The following is a 20,826-nucleotide window of genomic DNA, read 5'->3' as shown; positions in this document are numbered from 1 at the left end:
TTATTTAACCACTTTTTATATCTTTAATTCTATCGTATCCTGATCACCGAAACCATCTCCCCTTCGAATTCCCTGGATCCACCGGGGCTGGACCCGGTAACACATATTAATCAAATTGACAGAAAAACAGAGCATTACAAGCAAGAAAAGAAAGACTAATACATAAAGAATCCCCATAAGGTTGTCAGCTGATTTTTCAGCAACAACTGCAGACCAGAAGTATGTGGCACATTAAAGTCATGAAAAAAAAACCTACAACAAAGAATACCCAGCAAGGCACTCAAATGAAAAGCTTTATGGACAAGCAAAAGCTAAGAGAATTCAGCAGCACCAAATCAGCTTTGTAACAAATGCTAACAGAACTTGGCTAGGTGGAAAAGAAACACCTGTAACTACAAACTAGAAAATTACAAATGGGAAAGCTCACTGGTAAATGCAATCAAATAGTAAATGTAAGAAATCATCCATACATAGATGTGGTATCAAAACCAGCAATTGTAAGAAAAGTAGAGTAAAAATGCAGGATGTTGGAAACACACTGGAAATAAATCAGCAATTTAAACCAATCTTGTACATATATAGACTGCTGTACCAAAACCTCATGCTTACCATAAACCAAGTATCTACAACAGATGCACACACACAAAAGAAAAAGCAATTGAAACAAAATGCTAAAAAGAGAGCAAAACAGGAAGGGAAGTAACAAGACCCGCAAAACCAAATCTGAAAGAATGAAATTGCAGTAAGAACATAACATACTGATAACTACCTTAAATGTATATGGATTAAATGTGCCAATCAAAAGACACAGACTGGCTGAATGGATACAAATAACAAGACCCCTATATAGGCTGTCTTTAAGAGACCCACTTCAGATAAAGGGACACATACAGGCTGAAAGTGGAAAAGGGCATTCCATGAGAATGGAAATCAAAAGAAAGTTGGAGTAGCAATAGTTATAACAGACAAAATAGACTTTAAAATGAAGACTTGATTATAAGACACAAACAAGGACACTATAATGATCAAGGGATCAATCCAAGGAAACACAACAATTATAAATACATATGCACCTAACACAGGAGCACCTCAATATCAATATATAAGGCAAATGCTAATAGCCATAAAAGAAGAAAGTGCTTTCACACAATAATCGTAGGGGACTTTACCACTCCCCTATTATCATCAGACAGATCACCCAGACAGAAAATCAGTAAGGAAACACAGGCCTTAAATGACTCATTAGACCAGATGGACCTGACATTTACAGAGCATTCCATCTAAAAGCAGCAGACTACACATTCTTCTCAAGCACACAGGGAACATTCTCCAGCAGAGGTCATATGATGGGCCACAAAGCCAGCCTCAGTAAATTTAAGAAAACAGAAATCCTATCAAGCATCTTTTCTGACCACAATGCCATAAGATTAGAAATCGAGTATAAGAAGAAAAATGTGAAAAAGAGAATTACATGGAGGCTAAACAATATGTCACTAAACAGATCACTAAAGAAATCAAATAGGGAACAAAAAATTACCTACAAAGAAATGAAAACAAAAGCATGACTATCCAAAACCAGTAGAAAGAAGCAAAAGCTGTTCAAAGAGGAAAGTTACAGCAATACAATCTTACCTCAGGAAACAAGAAATATCTCAAGTAATCTAACCTCACACCTAAAGCAACTAGAGGAAGAACAAACAAAACCCAACATAGTAGAAGGAAAGAAATCATAAAGAGCAGAGCAGAAATAGAGACAAATAAACAACTAAAAGCTGGTTCTCTGAAAAGATAAAATAGAAAAATTTTCAGCCAAATGCATCCTGTTAAAAAAAGGGAGAGGGCTCAAATCAATAAAATTAGAATGAAAAAAGAAGTTTACAATGGATACCACAGAAATACAAAGGGTTATAAGAGACTACTATAAGAAACTATATGCCAATTAACTGGACAACTTAGAAAAAACTGACAAATTCTTAGAAAGGTACACACTTCTAAGACTTAACAGGGAAGAAACAGAAAACAGGAACAAACCAATCTTAAGTACCTGTGATTGAAAAACTCCCAACAAACAAAAGTCCAGGACCAGGTGGCTTCACAGGCAAACTCTATCAAACATTGAGAGAAGAGCTAACACCTATCCTTTTGAAACTATTCCAAAAAACTGCAGAGAAGGAATCACTGTGAAATTCATTCTATGAAACAGCCATCACTCTGATACCAAAACCAACAAAGACACCATAAAAAATATAGACTAATATCACTGAAGAACATAAATGTAAAAGTCCTCAACAAAATAACAGCAAACTGAATCCAGCAAGACATTAAAAGGATCATACACCATGATACACTGGGATTTATCCCAGGGATGCAAGGTTTTTCAGTATCTGCAAATCAATCTGTGTGATAGAACACATAACCAAATTGAAGAATAAAAACCGTATGATCATTGCAATAGATGCAGAAAAGACTTTTGACAAAATTTGACACCCATTTATGAAAAAAACTAGAGAAAGTGGGCATAGAGGGAGCTTAATAGAATAAAAAAGGCATATATTGCAAACCTACAACTAATTATCATACTCAATGGTGAAAAACTGAAAGCATTCCCTCTAAGATCAGGAACAAGTCAAGGATGTCCACTCTAGCCAGTTTTATTCAACATAGTTCTGGTAGTCCTAGCCTCAGCAATCAGAAGAAATAAAAGGAATTCACACTGGAAAAGTAGTAGTAAAACTGCCATTGTTTGCAGATGACATTTGCAAGCAATGGGACCAAATGATTAATCTCCAACTAATGCAGGTCAATATTTTAAAAAACAGACAGAAGATCTAAATAGACATTTCTCCAAAGAAGACATACAGATGGCTAATAAACACATGAAAAGATGCTTAACATCGTTCATTTTTAGAGAAATATAAATCAAAACTACAGTGAAGTATATGATGTATCACTTAACACTGGTCGGAATGGCCATCATCAAAATATCTATAAGCAATAAATGCTGGAATAGATGAAGAGAAAAGGGAACTTTCTGACATTGTAGGCAAGAATGTAAATTGATACAGCCACTATGGAGAACAGTATGCAGATTCCTTATAAAACTAGAAATAAAACTACCAAATGATCCTGCAATCCCACTCCTGGGCATATGTCTGGAAAAAGTATAATTTGAAAAGATACATGCACATCTGTGTTCACAGCAGCACTATTTACAACAGCCAAGACATGGAAGCGATCAAAGTGTCCATCGACAGAAGAATGGATATAGAAGAGGTGGTACATGTAACAGCCAGACATTCCTGGAGCGTGAAGTCAAGTAGGCCTTATAAAGTATTACTACCAAGCTAGTGGAGGTGATGGAACTCCAGCTGAACTATTTCAAATCTTAAAAGATGCTACTGCTGAAGTGCTGCACTCAATATACCAGCAAATTTGGAAAATAAGCAATGGCCACAGGACTGGAAAAGGTCAGTTTTCATCCCAATCCCAAAGAAAGGCAATGCCAGAAATGTTCAGACTGCACAACTATGCTCATTTCACATGCTAACAAAGTAATACTCAAAATCCTACAAGCCAGGCTGCAACAGTACGTGAACTGAGAACTTCCAGATGTTCAAGCTGGATTTAGAAAAGGCAGAGGAACCAGAGATCAAACTGCCAACATCCACTGTATCATAGAAAAAGCAAGAGAGTTCCAGAAAAACATCTACTTCATTGACTATGCTAACACCTTTGACTGTGTGGATCACAACAAGCTGTGGAAAATTCTTAAAGAGATGGGAATACCAGACCACCTGACCTGCCTCCTGAGAAACCTATATGCAGGTCAAGAAGCAACAGTTAGAACTGGACACGGAACAGGCTGGTTTAAAACTGGGAAAGGAGTACGTCAAGACTGTATATTGTCACCCTGCTTATTTAACTTGTATGCAGAGTACATCATGAGAAATGCTGGGCTTGATGAAGCACAAGCTGGAATCAAGATTGCCAGGAGAAATACCAATAACCTCAGATATGCAGATGACATCACCTTTATGGCAGAAAGCAAAGAACTAAAGAGCCTTTTGATGAAGGTGAAAGTGGAGAGTGACAAAGCTGGCTTAAAATTCAACATTCAAAAAACTAAAATCATGGCATCCGTTCCCTATACATTATGGCAAATAGATCGGGAAGCAATGGAAACAGTGGCAGATTTTATTTTCTTGGGCTCCGAAATCACTGCAGGTGGTGACTACAGCCATGAAATTAAGACGCTTGCTCCTCGGAAGAAATGCTATCACAAACCTCGACAGTGTATTAAAAAGTGTAGACATCACTTTGCCAACAGAGATCTGTATAGTGGAAACTACGGTTTTTCCAGTAGTCACGTATGGATGTGACAACAGGACCATAAAGAAGGCTGCGTGCCAAAGAAATGCTTCAAACGTGGTGCTGGACAAGACTCTTGAGAGTCCTTTGGACTGACTGCAAATGGGAGCCAACTCATTGGAAAAGACCCTGATGCTAGGAAAGATTGAGAGCAGGAGAAGGGGATGACAGAGGATGAGATGGTTGGACGGCATCACTGAGTCAATGGACATGGGTTTGAGCAAACTCTGGGAGACAGTGAAGGACAGGGAAGCCTGGTGTCCTGCAGTCCAAGAGGTTACAGAGTTGGACATGACTGAGTGACTGGACAACAACATATATATATATAAAGGAATGTTGCTCAGCCATTACAAATAATGGAATAATGCCATTTGCAGTAATATGGATGGGCCTAGAGATAATCATACTGAGTGAGGTAACTCAGAGAAAGACAATTACCATAGCTATCACTTATATGCGTAATCTAAAACAAAGTTACAAAATAAATTATTTTAAAAACAGAAACAGACTCACACACTTTGGAAACAAACCTATGGTTACCAAAGTGAAAGGGGGTGCGGGATAACTTACTAGTTTGGGGTTAACATATACACACTGCTATATGTAAAACAGATCATCAAAAGAGACCTACTGTATAGCACAGGGAACTCTACTCAATACTCTGTAATAAACTATATGGGAAAAGAATCTGAAAAAGAATGGATATATGTGTGTCTATATAAAATATATAACCGAATCACTCTGCTGTCCACCTGAAAATAACACAGCATTGTAAATCCACTACACTCAAATATAAAAAAATGACTAAAATTTTTCTTCCACATAGTTGTTCTCTGTCATCTATTTTTGCTTCTTAATTATCTCCTATTATAAAGTGTAAATAAAGATGGATTTATCTTTTATTCTCTGGGAAAAAATCTTTAATCACTCCCATGCAAACCCCATGTGCAAATATACCACACTGGAGGTTATGCGTTCAACATATAAATTGATGGGGAGGGAGAAGACACACAGATTATTTTTTTTCTGAGTCATCTGAACACAGGTTGCAGATGTGATGCGTATTTCCTGAGAACAAACTATTCTACATAACTGCAGTACACTTACCAACCTCAGAAAACATGTAAAATAATCAATTTTGATCTATTTCACTGAATTTTCTCTATCAGCTGTTTCTCATTAAATGGGTTTCTGCTCTAGTTTTTATTCTTTCTTTCTGCTTAGCTGGGTTCAGTTTGTTCTTTTTGGGCCTTTGAAGATAGAGGTTCATCACTTTGAGGTCTTTTCTAATATAAGCATTTAAAAACTATAAATTCCCTCTATACAGGGCTTTAGCTTTATTCCTTAAATTTTGATATGTTGTATTTTATTTATATTCAGTTGATCTAACCAGTCCATCCTAAAGGAGATCAGTCCTGGGTGCTCACTGGAAGGACTGATATTGAAGCTGAAACTCTTCAATATGTTGGCCACCTGATGCAAAGAGCTGACTCATTTGAAAAGACCCTGATGCTGGGAAAGATTGAGGGCAGGAGGAGAAGGGGACGACAGAGGATGACATGGTTGGATGGCATCACCGACTCAATGGACATGAGTTTGGGTAAACTCCGGGAGTTGGTGATGGACAGGGAGGCCTGGCGTGCTGCAGTCCATGGGGTCGCAAAGAGTCGGACACGACTGAGCAACTGGACTGACTGAAAATATTTTCTAGTTTTCCATGATTTAACCCTGGAGTTATTTAAAAGTGTATTCTTTTTTATTTCAAAAAAATTTTTTTGCTAAAGTATAGTTGATTACAACATTGTGCCAATCTCTGCTGCATAGCAACGTGACTCATGTAACGTACAGGTGTCGTCTTTAACTTCTAAATATCTGGGGCTTTCCCCAATCACTTTGTTTTACTGATTTCTAACTTAATCCCATTCTGATCAAAGAACATTTTGTGTGATTTGAACTTGACTTTTTTGGGTCTTATCTTGCGGTCTCTCCGGCTTCCATGGTGGCTCAAACCGTAAAGAATCTGCCTGTGATTCTGGAGACCTGGGTTCAATCCCTGGATGGGGAAGATTCCCTGGAGGAGGAATGGCTATCCATTCCAGTATTCTTGCCAGGAGAATCCCATGGACAGAGGAGCCTGGCAGGCTACAGTCCACGGGTCACAAAGAGTCAGACACGACTGAGCAACTAACACTTTCAGGGGCTTCCCCGGTGGCTCACGCAGTAAAGAGTCTGCCTGCATGCAGGGGACCTGGGATCATTCCCTGGGTGAAGATGATTCCAGAGAAGGGAATGGCAACCCACTCCAGTATTCTTGCCTGGAAAATCCCTTGGATGGAGGAGCCTGGCAGACTACAGCCCATGGAGTCACACAGAGTCAGACACGACTGAGCGACTTCACTTTCACTTTCCAGTATTCTTGCCAGGAGAATCCTGTGGACAGAGGAGCCTGGTGGGCTACAGTCCATGGGGTGGCAAAGAGTTGGATACACTGAGCAACTAACACTAACACAAGGGCATTATGAAATGTCCTTTGTCTTTAGCAATATTATTTGGTCTGAAAATCTATTTTGACCAACATTAGTATAGCCACTCCAGCTCTCTTCTGCTTATTATTCCTGTGACATCTCTTGTTCCATCCTTTTACTTTGAACCTGTTTGTGTCTTTGACTCCAAAGGGCATGTCTCACAGAAAGCGTATGGGTGGCTCTTACTTTTTTGAGGAGGGGCGGGGCTGTGCCAGGTCTTCAGTGCTGTGAACGGGCCCTTTGCTGTGGCACCGGGGCGTTCTCTAGTTAGGCGTGCAGGCTGCTGCTGCTGTGAAGCATGGGCTCTGGAGCGTGTGGGCTCACTCGCAGCACACGGGCTTCTCTCTAGTTCTATTTGAGCAGAACTTAGAACTTAAAAAAAAACCCTAATCTTTGCTCTTTACTTTTTTCTCCTAATTTTCTGTTTAATTCTTTTTTTCTACTTCCTTGATGTGTAAAGATTAGTTGTTTTCTTTGGAAACTCACTTTTTTTTTTTAATGTAAGCACATAAGAACTACTTTTGATGTACTCTCTAAATTGTGGTATTTTGTATTTTTATTTCTCTAAAAATACTAATTTCTTTCATTTCTACTTTCATCCATTGGTTATTCAGGAGTGTGTTGTTTCATTTCCATGTATTTACAAAATGTTACCGTTTTTCTCCAACTGAATTCTAGTTCTATATCATTGTAAAGGGGAAGCAATCATGAGATTTTAATCTTAAATGTGTTAAGGTTGGCTTTGTGGCCCAAGAATGATACATCCTCGGGAATGGTTTTTTTGCCCTTAAGAAGAATGTGTTTTCTGGTGTCTTTAGATGAAATGTTCTGTGTATATCCATTAGCTCTACTTTTTAAAAATCTTTTAAAAATAATTTTTAAATTTTATTTATTTTTGACTGAGCTGGGTCTTCGTTGCAGAGCGGGCTTTCTCTAATTGCAGCAAACAGGGGCTACTAACAGTAAGAGACTAGAAAACAAGAGTTAAAAATCAAGCTAAGAGTTGGTGTTTTTAAAAATAAAGCAAACTGATAAACTTTCAGCTAGACTAACAAAGGGGAAAAAAGGAGAAATCAAAATATCTGGTAAATGAGAGAGGAGACAAAGAAATACAAGGGACCATAAAAGCCAGGCTCCTCTGTTCATGGAATTCTCCAGGCAAGAATACGGAGTGGGTTCCCATGCCCTCCTCCAGAGGATCTTCTCACCCCGAGGACTGAACCCATGTCTCTTACGCCTCCTGCACTGGCAGGTGGGTTCTTTACTACTAGTGCCATCTGGGAACCCATATTTTAACAATTAGCAAGAAATTAGATAAGTTATAATAAATAAATAAATAAATTCCCAGAATTGGTAGGCATGATACCTACCAAGACTGAATCATGAATAGAAAGTCTGAAGACCAATAATAAATGAATACATTGAAACAATAAAGACAAACTTCCTGACAAAGAAATGCCCCAATCCAGAAGGATTCACTGGTGAATTCAGCCAAACATTAAAAATAATCAACACCCAACATTCTCAAACTCTTTCCAAAAAACTGAGAAGGGATCACTCCCAAGCTCTTTTTGATGATGACAGAATTACTCTGACACCAAAGTGAGATAAGGAACACTACAAGAAAATAAATCCGTAGGTTGATATGACTGAAGACTATAAATGCAAAAAGTCTCAGCAAAAGTCTAACCAAATGTAAGAGCAAATTAAAAAGTACATACACCATAATCAAGTGGAATTTCTATCGTGGAAGAATGATGACAATATCTATGTATCTATCTATCTGAATCTAAACCTATCTACTGATGAGAGTGATACACAATGGTAGTAGAAGAATAAATACGTGATCCTTTCAGTAGATGCAGAAAAACAATGGTATAGAATGAAATACAAATACATGATCTTCTCAATAGATGCAGAAAACGCAACTAACAAAACTCAATACCTTCTTCTGACAAAAGCTTTCAAGAAAGTGGGAACGGAAGGAGCATACCTCAAGATAAGACAATATAATACACACCTACAAGTAACCTTGTACTAGTGGTGAAAAACTGAAAGCTTTTTCTTTTAAAATCAGGAACAAGATATGGGTATTCACGCTCACCACTCCAAATAAAGACAGTAATGAAGTCTGAGTTAGAGTCATCTGACATGAAAATAGGATATAGAAAGGCATCCAAAAGAGAAAGGAAGAAGTAAAATTTTATTTTCAGAAAATATGATCTTATATATGACTCCCCACCAAACAGCCAAAATATTTAAATATTTGGTACTTTCCAAAATATATAAAAACTGGCACAGCTCAATAATTAAAAAAAAAAAAGCAATCCTGCTAAAAAAAAAAATGGGTTGGGGAGAAATCTAAATAAATGTTCGTTTGTTTTCCAAAATAGATGTCCATAACAATGGCCAATAGGCACATGAAAAGATACTCAACTTCACTAATAATTAGTGAAATGCAAATTAAACCCACAATGAGATAATACCTCACACCTGTCAGAATGGCTATTATCAAAAGGACAAGAAGTGACAACTGTTGACAGGAATGTGGATAACAGAGTCGGAGCACACTGCTGGTGGGAATGTAAAATGGTACAGCCACTGTGGAGAGCAGCATGAAAAGTCCTCAAAAAAATATGAGTAGAACTACCACAAAATCCTGCAATTGCACCTTTGGGTATTTATCTGAAAAGAGACTCATATGTGCGTGTTCATTACAGCATTATAGTAAGTCCCTACATATGAGCCCACAGGTTGCGAGCTTTCAAAGACACGAACGTGCGTTCACATGTCAATGACATAAGTTTGTTTATGTCTGGCGTACACTGTCCTCTACAACTGGTTAAGTCCATGTGAACTTCACTGTACAGTCCTGTAGAGTGGACACTAGTCCAGCATCTTTATTTCAAGCCCAGGATGTCTGGGAGCAAGGGTAAAAGCAGCCGTGATGTAGCTGGTACTGCTAAGAAGTGCCAAGGGATAATGACAGCAACAAAAATGAAATTAATTTAGAGTGAAGCAAGGCAAAAATATACTAGATATCATTCATTCTTATGAACTGTTCAACTACTGGCACTATTCTAAAGAACAAGAACATGATCACGGAACATGTGGATTTTTCTGTGCTGATGATGTCAACAATAATATTAAAAATTATGGAAAAGTTAAGGAGGAGATGGAGAAATTCCTCAGTGTGTGCTTGCACAATCTGCATTAGTGTCGAGCCGAGCTCATCTTAATGCTGATCCAAGAGAAAGCTAAAAGCCTGTATGAAGACCCGAAGAGGAAACACGATGAAGAATCAGAGGGTGCATCCTTTAACGCCAGCCATGCTGCTTTCATGGGTTCAAGGCTAGAACCATCATCAACCTTCACGATGTAAAAGTAGGTGTTGAGGCAGCAAGTTCAGATATAGCAGCTGCCTGGGAATTTCCTGAAATGCTTCAAGAAATGACTGACAAAGTGGCGCATTTACCATAGAGATTTTTAATGTGAATGAGACAGGACTGTACTGGAAGAGGATGCCAGACCAAAGCTACACCAAAGGAGAAAAAGTGATGCCAAACTATAAAGCAGCAAAGGACAGGCCGACTCTTCTGTTTGGTGGCAGTGCTTCTGGCAATGCGAAGCTGAAGCCTCTCTCAGTTTACCATTCAGAGAGCCCAGGAGCCCTTAAAAACATAGTCAAGGGCTCTCTTCTTGTTGTGTGGAAGAGTAACCCCAAAGTCTGGGTTACACAGGCCACTTTCCAGGACTGGTTTTCCCACCACTTTATCCTGGAGGTGCTTGGAGAAGGATTTCCCATTCAACATTCTTTTACTACTCAACAATGCTCCAGGTTACCCACCATTCAAGGACAACTTTCAACTCAGTGTCAAAGTAATGCAGCTGCTGCTGAATACTATCACTACATTGCTCATCAGGCCTACAGACCAGGGAGTTACATCGACTTTCAAGAAATATTATTTACATCACATTTTTCATCAAGTAGCAAAGGTGAGTGATGAAACAGGAACAACACTGCAACAATTTTGTAAGGACTAGAACAACTACAAGGCCGTAAAAGACAATGACTTTGCTTGAAGTGAGTTTATGGCTGGCACCATGAATAGGGTTTGGGAGAACCTTTGCTGACAGTTTGTGATACTGTGAATTTGAAAAGGCGGATAAAGAGTCCAAAGAGATCTTCAGCAACTCAATGACTCTCACTGAGAAGCTGGAGCTGGATCTGCAAAAGGACAAGTTCACTGACCTCCGTGCTGTGCAACATGAGTAGCTCATGAAGACCTGATGGAACTGGAGGCCCAGAGAGAGGACGGAGAGAGACAAGAAGAAGAAGAAATAGCTGAAGAACCAAAGAGATTCACCACGCAGGAAACGGCCAGGAGACTTTCTCTGAGGAGGCACTGTTAGTTTTTGAGGCCCAGGACCAAATGTAGAACAGTGCACAAGGGCTGCATCAGCCGACAGAATGCAATCCAGCCCTACTGTGTCATCCATGATGAGAAAAAAAGAGCTTTTATCCAGACATCACATGATTATTTTTTCAAGATGTAGACAGAACTGAATCCAGCAAGGAACCAGAACCTGAGCCTTCAACAACAGGCATGAGTGACACTGCAGCTTGCCCTCCGTCTCATACTGCCGATGACCCTTCAGCTCTACCACCTCCCACCTCCTCTCCTTCCTCCAGTCAGTATCTCTTCTTGCCTGTTCACGCGATGCCAGCTGCTGTTCTGCACTACTGTAATTTTCAAAGTACTGTACTGTATGATGAAAACTGTTTTATTTTTTGTGGTTTTTAAAATGTACTATTTGTGTGAAAAGTATTATAAACCTTTTACAGTATAGTACCATACAGCTGATTGTGTTAGTTGGGTACCTAGGTTAACTTTGTTAGACTGACAAACAAACTGAACTCATTTGTATGTAGGGGACTTACTGTTATTTACAATAGCCAAGACATGGAAATGACGTACGCAGCACTGACAGGTGATATCTATACACACACACACAAAGTAGGCAGCTCTGATATAGACATCTGTACACACATATATATTACAAGAAGATACATGTGTGTGTCAATATCTAAGTACACTTATGTACATACATATATTGGTCAGCCATAGAAAAGAAATGAAAATAGAAATTTTCTGTTTTAGAAAATTTATAGAAAAGAATGAAATTTGTGACAACATGGATGGATCTTGGTATTATTAGTTTAAATGAGGTAAGTCAGAGAAAGACAAACACTATATAATTTAACAAAACTCATAGACAGTTGCCAGAGAGGAATGGTGGTAGGGGGTTGTCAAATGGGTGAAGGGGGAAAAGAGAAACAAATTTCTAGTTATAAAATAATGGACATAAAATGTACAGCAAGGTGACTGTAGTAAAAATTACCATACTGCCAATTTGGAAGTAACTAAGAAACTAAATGGGAAAAGTTCTCAATAAAAAATTAATTTTGTAAGTTTATATGGTATCCCATGGAAACTACACTAATTATGGTGATTGCTTTGAAATATATACAACTGTTGAATCATTGTGTTGCATTCCTGAAATTAATTTTCTATGTCAATTATATTTCAATTAATAAAACACTTTATAACATGGCAAAACAGAGATACCACACATAAATTCCCTTATTTGAGGTAATTATAGAGGAGAAAAAAGTTCAAAAATGAAATCTCTGCCAAAAAATATCAAAACTAAAAAACACAGATTAAAAATAAAATGAAATTGAATAAAACCAAATGATCATTTCAATAGATGCAGAAAAAGCATCCATATATAAGAAAACTCTAGAAAGTAAGCAAAAAGGGAACCTACCTCAACATAATAAAGGCTATATACAAGAAACCTCAGCTAACATCATACTCAATGGAGAAAAACTGAAGGCATTTCCTCTAAGATCAGGAACAAGATAAGGATGTCCACTCTCACTACCTTTATTTAACATAGTTTTGGAAGTCCTAGCTATGGCCATCAGAAAAGAAAAGGAAGTAAAAGGAATCTACACTGGAAAAGAAGAAAACCTGTCACTGTTTGCAGATGACATGACACTATATATAGAAAATATTATACTAGAGATGCTACAAGCAAACTACTAGAGCTCATCAATGAATATGCTAAAGTGGCAAGTTACAAAATTATTACAGAGAAATCTGTTGCATTTCTATACACTAACAATAAAAGATAAGAAAGAAAAGTTCAAGAAACAATCCCATTTACCACAGCAACAAAAAGAATAAAATACCTACGAATAAACCTACCTAAGGAAGCAAAAGACCTGTACTCCAAAAACTATAAGATGCTAATGAAACAAATCAAAGACGACACAAATGGAAAAGATACAATATTCTTGTTGGAAGAATCAATATTGTGAAAATCACTATACTACTCAATGCAATCTACTGATTCAATGCAATCCCTGTCAGATTATGAATGGCACTATACACAACTTCAAGCATTGGAGAAGGAAATGGCAACCCACTCCAGTGTTCTTGCCTGGAGAACCCCAGGGATGGGGGAGCCTGGTGGGCTGCCATCTACGGGGTTGCACAGAGTTGGACACGACTGAAGCGACTTAGCAGCATCAGCATACACAACAGTGAGGACAGAAATTTTAAAATCTGTATGGAGACAGAAGACCCTGAAAAGCCAAAGCCATCTTGAGAAAGAAAAACAGAGCTGGGGGAATCAAGCTCCCTGACTTCGGACTGTACAAAGCTACAATCACTGGGCTTCCCTGGTGGCTCAGTGGTAAAGAATGTGGCTGCAGGAGAAACGGGTTCAATCCCTGGATGAGGAAGATCCCACATGCAGTGGAACACCACCACCCAAGAACAGCAACTGCTGGACTGTGCTCTAGAGCCAGGGAGTCGCAGCTACTGAGCCCACGTGCTGCAGCTACTGAAGCCTGAGCGCCTAAAGCCCATACCCCACAACAAGAGAAGCCATGGCAATGAGAAGCCCACGCACCATGAGTAGAGAATAGCCTTTGCCTCAACTAGAGAAAAGCCCACACAGCAATGAAGACCCAGAAGAGCCAAAAATAAATAAAATAATTTTCCAAAAAAGCTATAGTCATTAAATTGTATGGTACTGGCACAAAAATAGAAATGTAGATCTGATGGGACAGGACAGAAAGCCCAGGAATAAACCTACATACCTACAGTCAGTTAATCTAAGACAAAGGAGGCAAGAATATACAATGGTGGGAAGACAGTCTCTTCAATAAATGTGCTGGGAAAACTGGACAGCTACATTAAAAACATGAAATTAGATCATTCTTTAACACCATAAAAATAAGCTCAAAATAGATCAAAGAACTTGATGTAAGACCAGACACTATAAAACTCCTAGAGGAGCACTCTCTGACATAAATTGCAGCAGGACCTATTAGATCTGACTCCCAGAATAATGGAAATAAAAACAAAAATAAACAAATGGGACCTAATTAAACTCAAAAGCTTTTGTACAGCAAAGGAAACAATAAACAAAACAAAACAACAACCCACAGAGTGGGTGAAACTATTTGCAAATGTTGTGACCAAAAAGGGATTAGTCTCCAAAATTTACGAATAGCTCATGAAGCTCAATATCATCAAAACAAACAACCCAATCAAAAAATGGGCAGAGACCTAAACAGACGTTTTTCCAAAGAAGACACTCACATGGCCAAGAGGCACATGAAAAGATGCTCAAAATCACTAACTACTAGAGAAATGGAAATCAAAACTATCATGAGATTTATCACCTTACATCAGTCAAAATGGCTATTATCAAAAAATCCACAAACAGACTTCTTTGGTGGCCCAGCGGTTAAGAACCCACCTGCTAATGCAAGGGAGATGCATTCAATCCCTGGTCCAGGAAGATCCCATATGCCGTGGGGCAACTAAGTTCGTGTACCACAACTACTGCGTCTGCGCTCTGGAGCCCCTTGCTCCGCAACAAGGCTGAGCACCACGACGAAGAGTAGCCCCAGCTCACTGCAACTAGAGAAAAGCCCACGCAGTGATGAAGACCCAACACAGGCAAAAATAACTAACTAAATAATTTAAAAAAAATTCACAAACAGTAAGTGCTGGAGAAGGTGTAGGGAGAAGGGAACCCTCCAACACTGTTGGTGGGAATGTAAATTGTACAGCCACTATTGAAAATAATATGGGGATTCCTAAAAAACTAAAAAATATAGAGCTACCATATTACCCTGAAAACCCACTCCTGAGCATGTATCTGGAGAAAAACATGATCTGAAAAGACACGTGCATCCCAGTGTTCACTGCAGCAGTGTTTACAATAGTTTAGACTTGGAAGCAACCTAAATGTCCATCAGCAGAGGAATAGATGAAGAGAATGTGGTGTGTATGTACCTTGGAATATTACTCAGTTGTTAATAATAATGCCACTTGCAACAACATGGACTGACCTAGAGATTGTCATACTGAGTGAATAAGTCAGACAAAGAAATATTGTATGATATTGCTTATATGTGGATCTGAAAAGAATGATACAGGTAAACTTAATATATAAAACAGAAAAAGACTCACAGATTTAGAGAAAGAACTTTTGATTACCATGTGAGAAGGGCAGAGGGAAGGGATAAATAAGGAATCTGGAATCCACATGTACACATTGCTATATTTAAAATGGATAACCAACTAACAACCAAAGATCAGGAAGAGATACAAAGGAAATAATCCTATTTATCACTGCAACAAAAAGAATAAAATAACTAGGAATAAACCTACCTAATGAGGCAAAGACTTGTACTTAGAAAACTGTAAGATACTGAATGAAAGAAATAAAAGATGACACAGTTGGAGAGATATACCATGTTCTTGGATTGGAAGAATCAATACTGTGAAAATGACTATACTACCCAAAGATTCAATGCAATCCCTATCAAATTACCAATGGCACTTTTCACAGAATTAGAACAAAAAATTTTACTATTTTGAACAGAAACACAAAAGACCCCAAACAGCCAAAGCAATATTGAGAAAGAAAAATGGAGTTGGAGGAATCAGACTCCCTGACTTCAAACCTACTACAAAGCTACCATAAGTAAGACATTATGGTACTGATACAAAAACAGAAATATATAGATCAATTGAACAGGATAGAAACCCTGGAGATAAACCTACACACATATGGTCACCTACTCTATGACAAAAGAGTCAAGAATATACAATGAAGAAAGGACAGTCTCTTCAGTAAGTATGTGGGGAAAACTAGAGAGCTACATGTCAAAAAATGAAATGAGAACATTCTCTAACACCATACACAGAAATAAACTAAAAAATGATTAAAGACCTAAATGTAAGGCCAGATTCTATAAAATTCTTAAGAGGAAAATACAGAAAGAACACCCTGACATAAGTCACAGAGCATCTTTTATAACCACCTCCTAGAGTAAGAAAGATACTATAAAGACAGAAATAAGCAAATGGAGCCTAATTAAACTTGAGCTTTTGCAAAGCAAAGGAGACCATAAACAAGATGAAAAGACAACCCAGAATGGGAGAAAATATTTACAAATGAAGCAACTGATAAAGGATTAATCTCCAAAATATACAAATAGCTCATGCAGCTCAAAAAAAAAAAAAAAAAACCACCACCCAATCAAAACATGGGTAGAATACCTAAATAGACATATCTCCAAGGAAGACATACAGATGGGTAAGAGGCACACGAAAAGATGCTTAGCATCTTTAGCATCACTAATTGTGAGAGAAATGTGTCAAAACTGCAATGAATTATCACTTCACACCAATCAGAAAGGCCATCATCAAAAAGTCTACGAACAATAAACACTAGAGATAGTGTGGAGTAATGGGAACTCGCCTACACCACTGATAGGAAAGTAAACTGGTGCAGCCACTATGGAGAACAGTAGGAACATTCCTTAAAAAATTAAAAATAGAGCTACCATATGATCCAGCAAACTCACTCCTAGGCATGTATCTGGAAAAAACTGTAATTCAAAAAGACACATGCACCCCCAATATCTACTTCAGTACTATTTACAACAGTCAGGACATGGAAGTAACCTAAGTGTCCACTGACAAATGAATGGATAAAGAAAATGTGGTACATATATACCATGGAATATTACTCAGCCATAAAAAGAATAAAATCATGCCATTTGCAGCAACATGAGTGAACTCAGAGTTTGTAATCAGTTCAGTTCAGTTTCTCAGTTGTCTCCGACTCTTTGTGACCCCATGGACTGCAGCACACCAGGCTTCCCTGTCCATCACCAACTCCCGGAGCTTACTCAAACTCACAGCCATTGAGTCAATGATGCCATCCAACCATGTCATCCTCTGTCACCCCCTTCTCCTCCTGCCTTCAATATTTCCCAGCATCAGGGTCTTTTCCAATGAGTCAGTTCTTTGCATCAGGTGGCCAAACTATTGCAGCTTAAGCTTCAGCATCAGTCCTTCCAATGAATATTCAGGACTGATTTCCTTTAGGGTGGACTGGCTGGATCTCCTTGCAGTCCAAGGGACTCTCAAGAGCCTTCTCCAACACTACAGTTCAAAAACATCAATTCTTCAGCGCTCAGCTTTCTTTATAGTCCAAGTCTCAGATCCATACATGACTACTGGAAAAACCATAGCTTTCACTAGATGGACATTTGTTGGCAAAGTAATGTCTCTGCTTTTGAATATGCTGTCTAGGTTGGTCATAACTTTTCTTCCAAGGAGCAAACGTCTTTTAATTTCATGGCTGCAGTCACCATCTGCAGTGATTTTTGGAGCCCAAAAAAAAAAAGTCTCTCACTGTTTCCATTGTTTCCCCATCTGTTGGCCATTAAGTGATGGGACTGGATGCCATGATCTTAGTTTTCTGAATGTTGAGTTTTAAGCCAACTTTTTCATTCTCCTCCTTCACTTTCATCAAGAGGCTCTTTATTTCTTCTTCACCTTCTGACATAATGGTGGTGTCATCTGCATGATGGCTATTGATGTCTCTCCCTGCAGTCTTAATTCCAGCTTGTACTTCATCCAGTCCAGCATTTCTCATGATGTCCTCTGCATATAAGTTAAATAAGCAGGGAGACAATATACAGCCTTGATGTAATCCTTTCCCAATTTGGAACCAATCTGTTGCTCCATGTCCAGTTCTAACTGTTGCTTCTTGACCTGCATACAGGTCAAGAGTTTGTCATACTAAATGAAATATGTCAGAGGGAAAAAGACAAATATCGTATCACTTACATGTGGAATCTAAAAAGTGATACAAATGAACACATTAACAAAACATAAATAGACTTATAGATAATTGAAAACAAACTGATCGTTGCCAAAGGTGAAAGGCTGGGGGAAGGGATAATTTAGGAGTTTGGAATTAACATACACATACTAGTATATGTAGAATAGATAATCAATAAGGACTTACTGTATAGCCTAGGGAACTCTATCCAAAATTCTGTTAATAACCTACATAGAAAAATAATCTGAAGAAGAATAGATATCTATACATATATATATATAACTGAAGCACTTTGATGTCCACCTGAAACCAACACGACATTGTAAATCAACTATACACCAATGTAAAATTTAAAAATAAAAAACTTCCAACAAATCAAAGTCCAGGAGCAGATAGCTTCACAGATGAATTGTAACAAAATTTAGAGAATAATTAATACCTATTCGTCTCAAACTGTTCCAAAGGCTTGCAGAAGAAATTGCAGTTAGGAATAGTACATCATGAGAAACACTGGGCTGGATGAAGCACAAGCTGGAATCAAGATGGCCAGGAGAAATATCAATAACCTCAGATATGCAGATGACACCACCCTTATGGCAGAAAGTGAAGAAGAACTAAAGAGCCTCTTGATGAAAGAGGAGAAGAGTAAAAAAGTTGGCTTAAGCTCAACATTTAGAAAACTAAGATCATGGCATCCGGTCCCATCACTCCATGGCAAATAGATGGGGAAACAGTGGAAAAAGTGGCTGACTTTGATTTTGGGGGCTCCAAAATCACTGCAGATGGTGACTGCAGCCATGAAATTAAAAGACACAGCTCAATTCCAGAAAAATAAATGACCTAATCAAAAAATGGACCAAAGAACTAAAGAGACATTTCTCCAAAGAAGACATACAGATGGATAACAAACACATGAAAAGATGCTCAACATCACTCATTATCAGAGAAATGCAAATCAAAACCACAATGAGGTACCATTTCATGTCAGTCAGAATGGCTGCGATTCAAAAGTCTACAAGCAATAAATGCTGGAGAGGGTGTGGAGAAAAGGGAACCCTCTTACACTGTTGGCGGGAATGCAAACTAGTTCAGCCACTATGGAGAACAGTGTGGAGATTCCTTAAAAAACTGGAACTAGAACTGCCAAATGACCCAGCAATCCCACTGCTGGGCATACACACTGAGGAAACCACAATTGAAAGAGACACGTGTACCCCAATGTTCATCACAGCACTGTTTTTATAATAGCCAGGACATGGAAGCAACCTAGATGTCCATCAGCAGACGAATGGATAAGAAAGCTGTGGTACATATACACAATGGAGTATTACTCAGCCATTAAAAGGAATACATTTGAATCAGTTCTAATGAGGTGGATGAAACTGGAGCCTATTATACAGAGTGAAGTAAGCCAGAAAGAAATACACCAATACAGTATACTAACACATATATATGGAATTTAGAAAGATGGTAATGATAACCCTGTATGTGAGACAGCAAAAGAGACACAGATGTGTAGAACAGTCTTATGAACTCTGTGGGAGAGGTCGAGGGTGGGATGATTTGGGAGAATGGCATTGAAACATGTATATTACCATATGTGAAACAGATCACCAGTCCAGGTTTGATGCATGATACAGGATGCTCGGGGCTAATGCAGTGGGATGACCCAGAGGGATGATATGGGGAGGGAGGTGGGAGGGGGGTTCAGGATGGGGAACACATGTACACCCGTGGTGGATTCATGTTGATGTATGGCAAAACCAATACAATATTGTACAGTAATTAGCCTCCAATTAAAATAAATAAATTTATATTAAAAAAAGATACTCCTTGGGAGGAAAGTTATGACCAACCTAGATAGCATATTAAAAAGCAGAGACATTACTTTGTCAACAAAGGTCCGTCTAGTCAAAGCTATGGTTTTTCCAGTGGTCATGTATGGATGTGAGAGTTGGACTATAAAGAAAGCTGAGTGCAGAAGAATTGATGCTTTTGAACTGTGGTGTTGGAGAAGACTCTTGAGAGTCCCTTGGACTGCAAGGTGATCCAACCAGTCCATTCTGAAGGAGATCAGCCCTGGGATTTCTTTGGAAGGAATGATGCTAAAGCTGAAACTCCAGTACTTTGGCCACCTCATGGGAAGAGTTGACTCATTGGAAAAGACTCTGATGCTGGGAGGGATTGGGGGCAGGAGGAGAAGGGGATGACAGAGGATGAGATGGCTGGATGGCATCATTGATTCGATGGATGTGAGTCTGAGTGAACTCCGGGAGTTGGTGATGGACAGGGAGGCCTGGCGTGCTGCAATTCATGGGGTCGCAAAGAGTCGGACACGACTGAGGAGCAACTGAACTATGATAGGGTTGGGGGAAATGGATGCAGGGTCACAACGAAACCTTGATACCTGATGGCTGGAGCATTGAGCACTGGACATAGAGTACAACACAAGAAATGGGTGGAAGTCACTAGAGTGTGGGGAGAATAAAGGGCAAGGGAAAAGGAAGACATGAAGGATGAAGGGTTTGGAATGGAGGAGGGCTGGGCTTAGAGCTCTGGAATCAGGGGGATGGAGGTTTCAATGGGACGGAGGTCTAAAATGCACAGGATGCATGTGGGAGAACAATAAAGAAGCCTAGGTGGGGAAGAATTAGTTCCAGAGATAAACATCATGCAGGTGAGGACATTGGGGTCACACTGAGGA

The sequence above is a fragment of the Bos mutus genome, chromosome 21 (assembly GCF_027580195.1).
Source record: "Bos mutus isolate GX-2022 chromosome 21, NWIPB_WYAK_1.1, whole genome shotgun sequence".
In the NCBI taxonomy this organism is placed as follows: Eukaryota; Metazoa; Chordata; class Mammalia; order Artiodactyla; family Bovidae; genus Bos; species Bos mutus.
Note: the sequence above shows the minus strand (reverse complement) of the source record.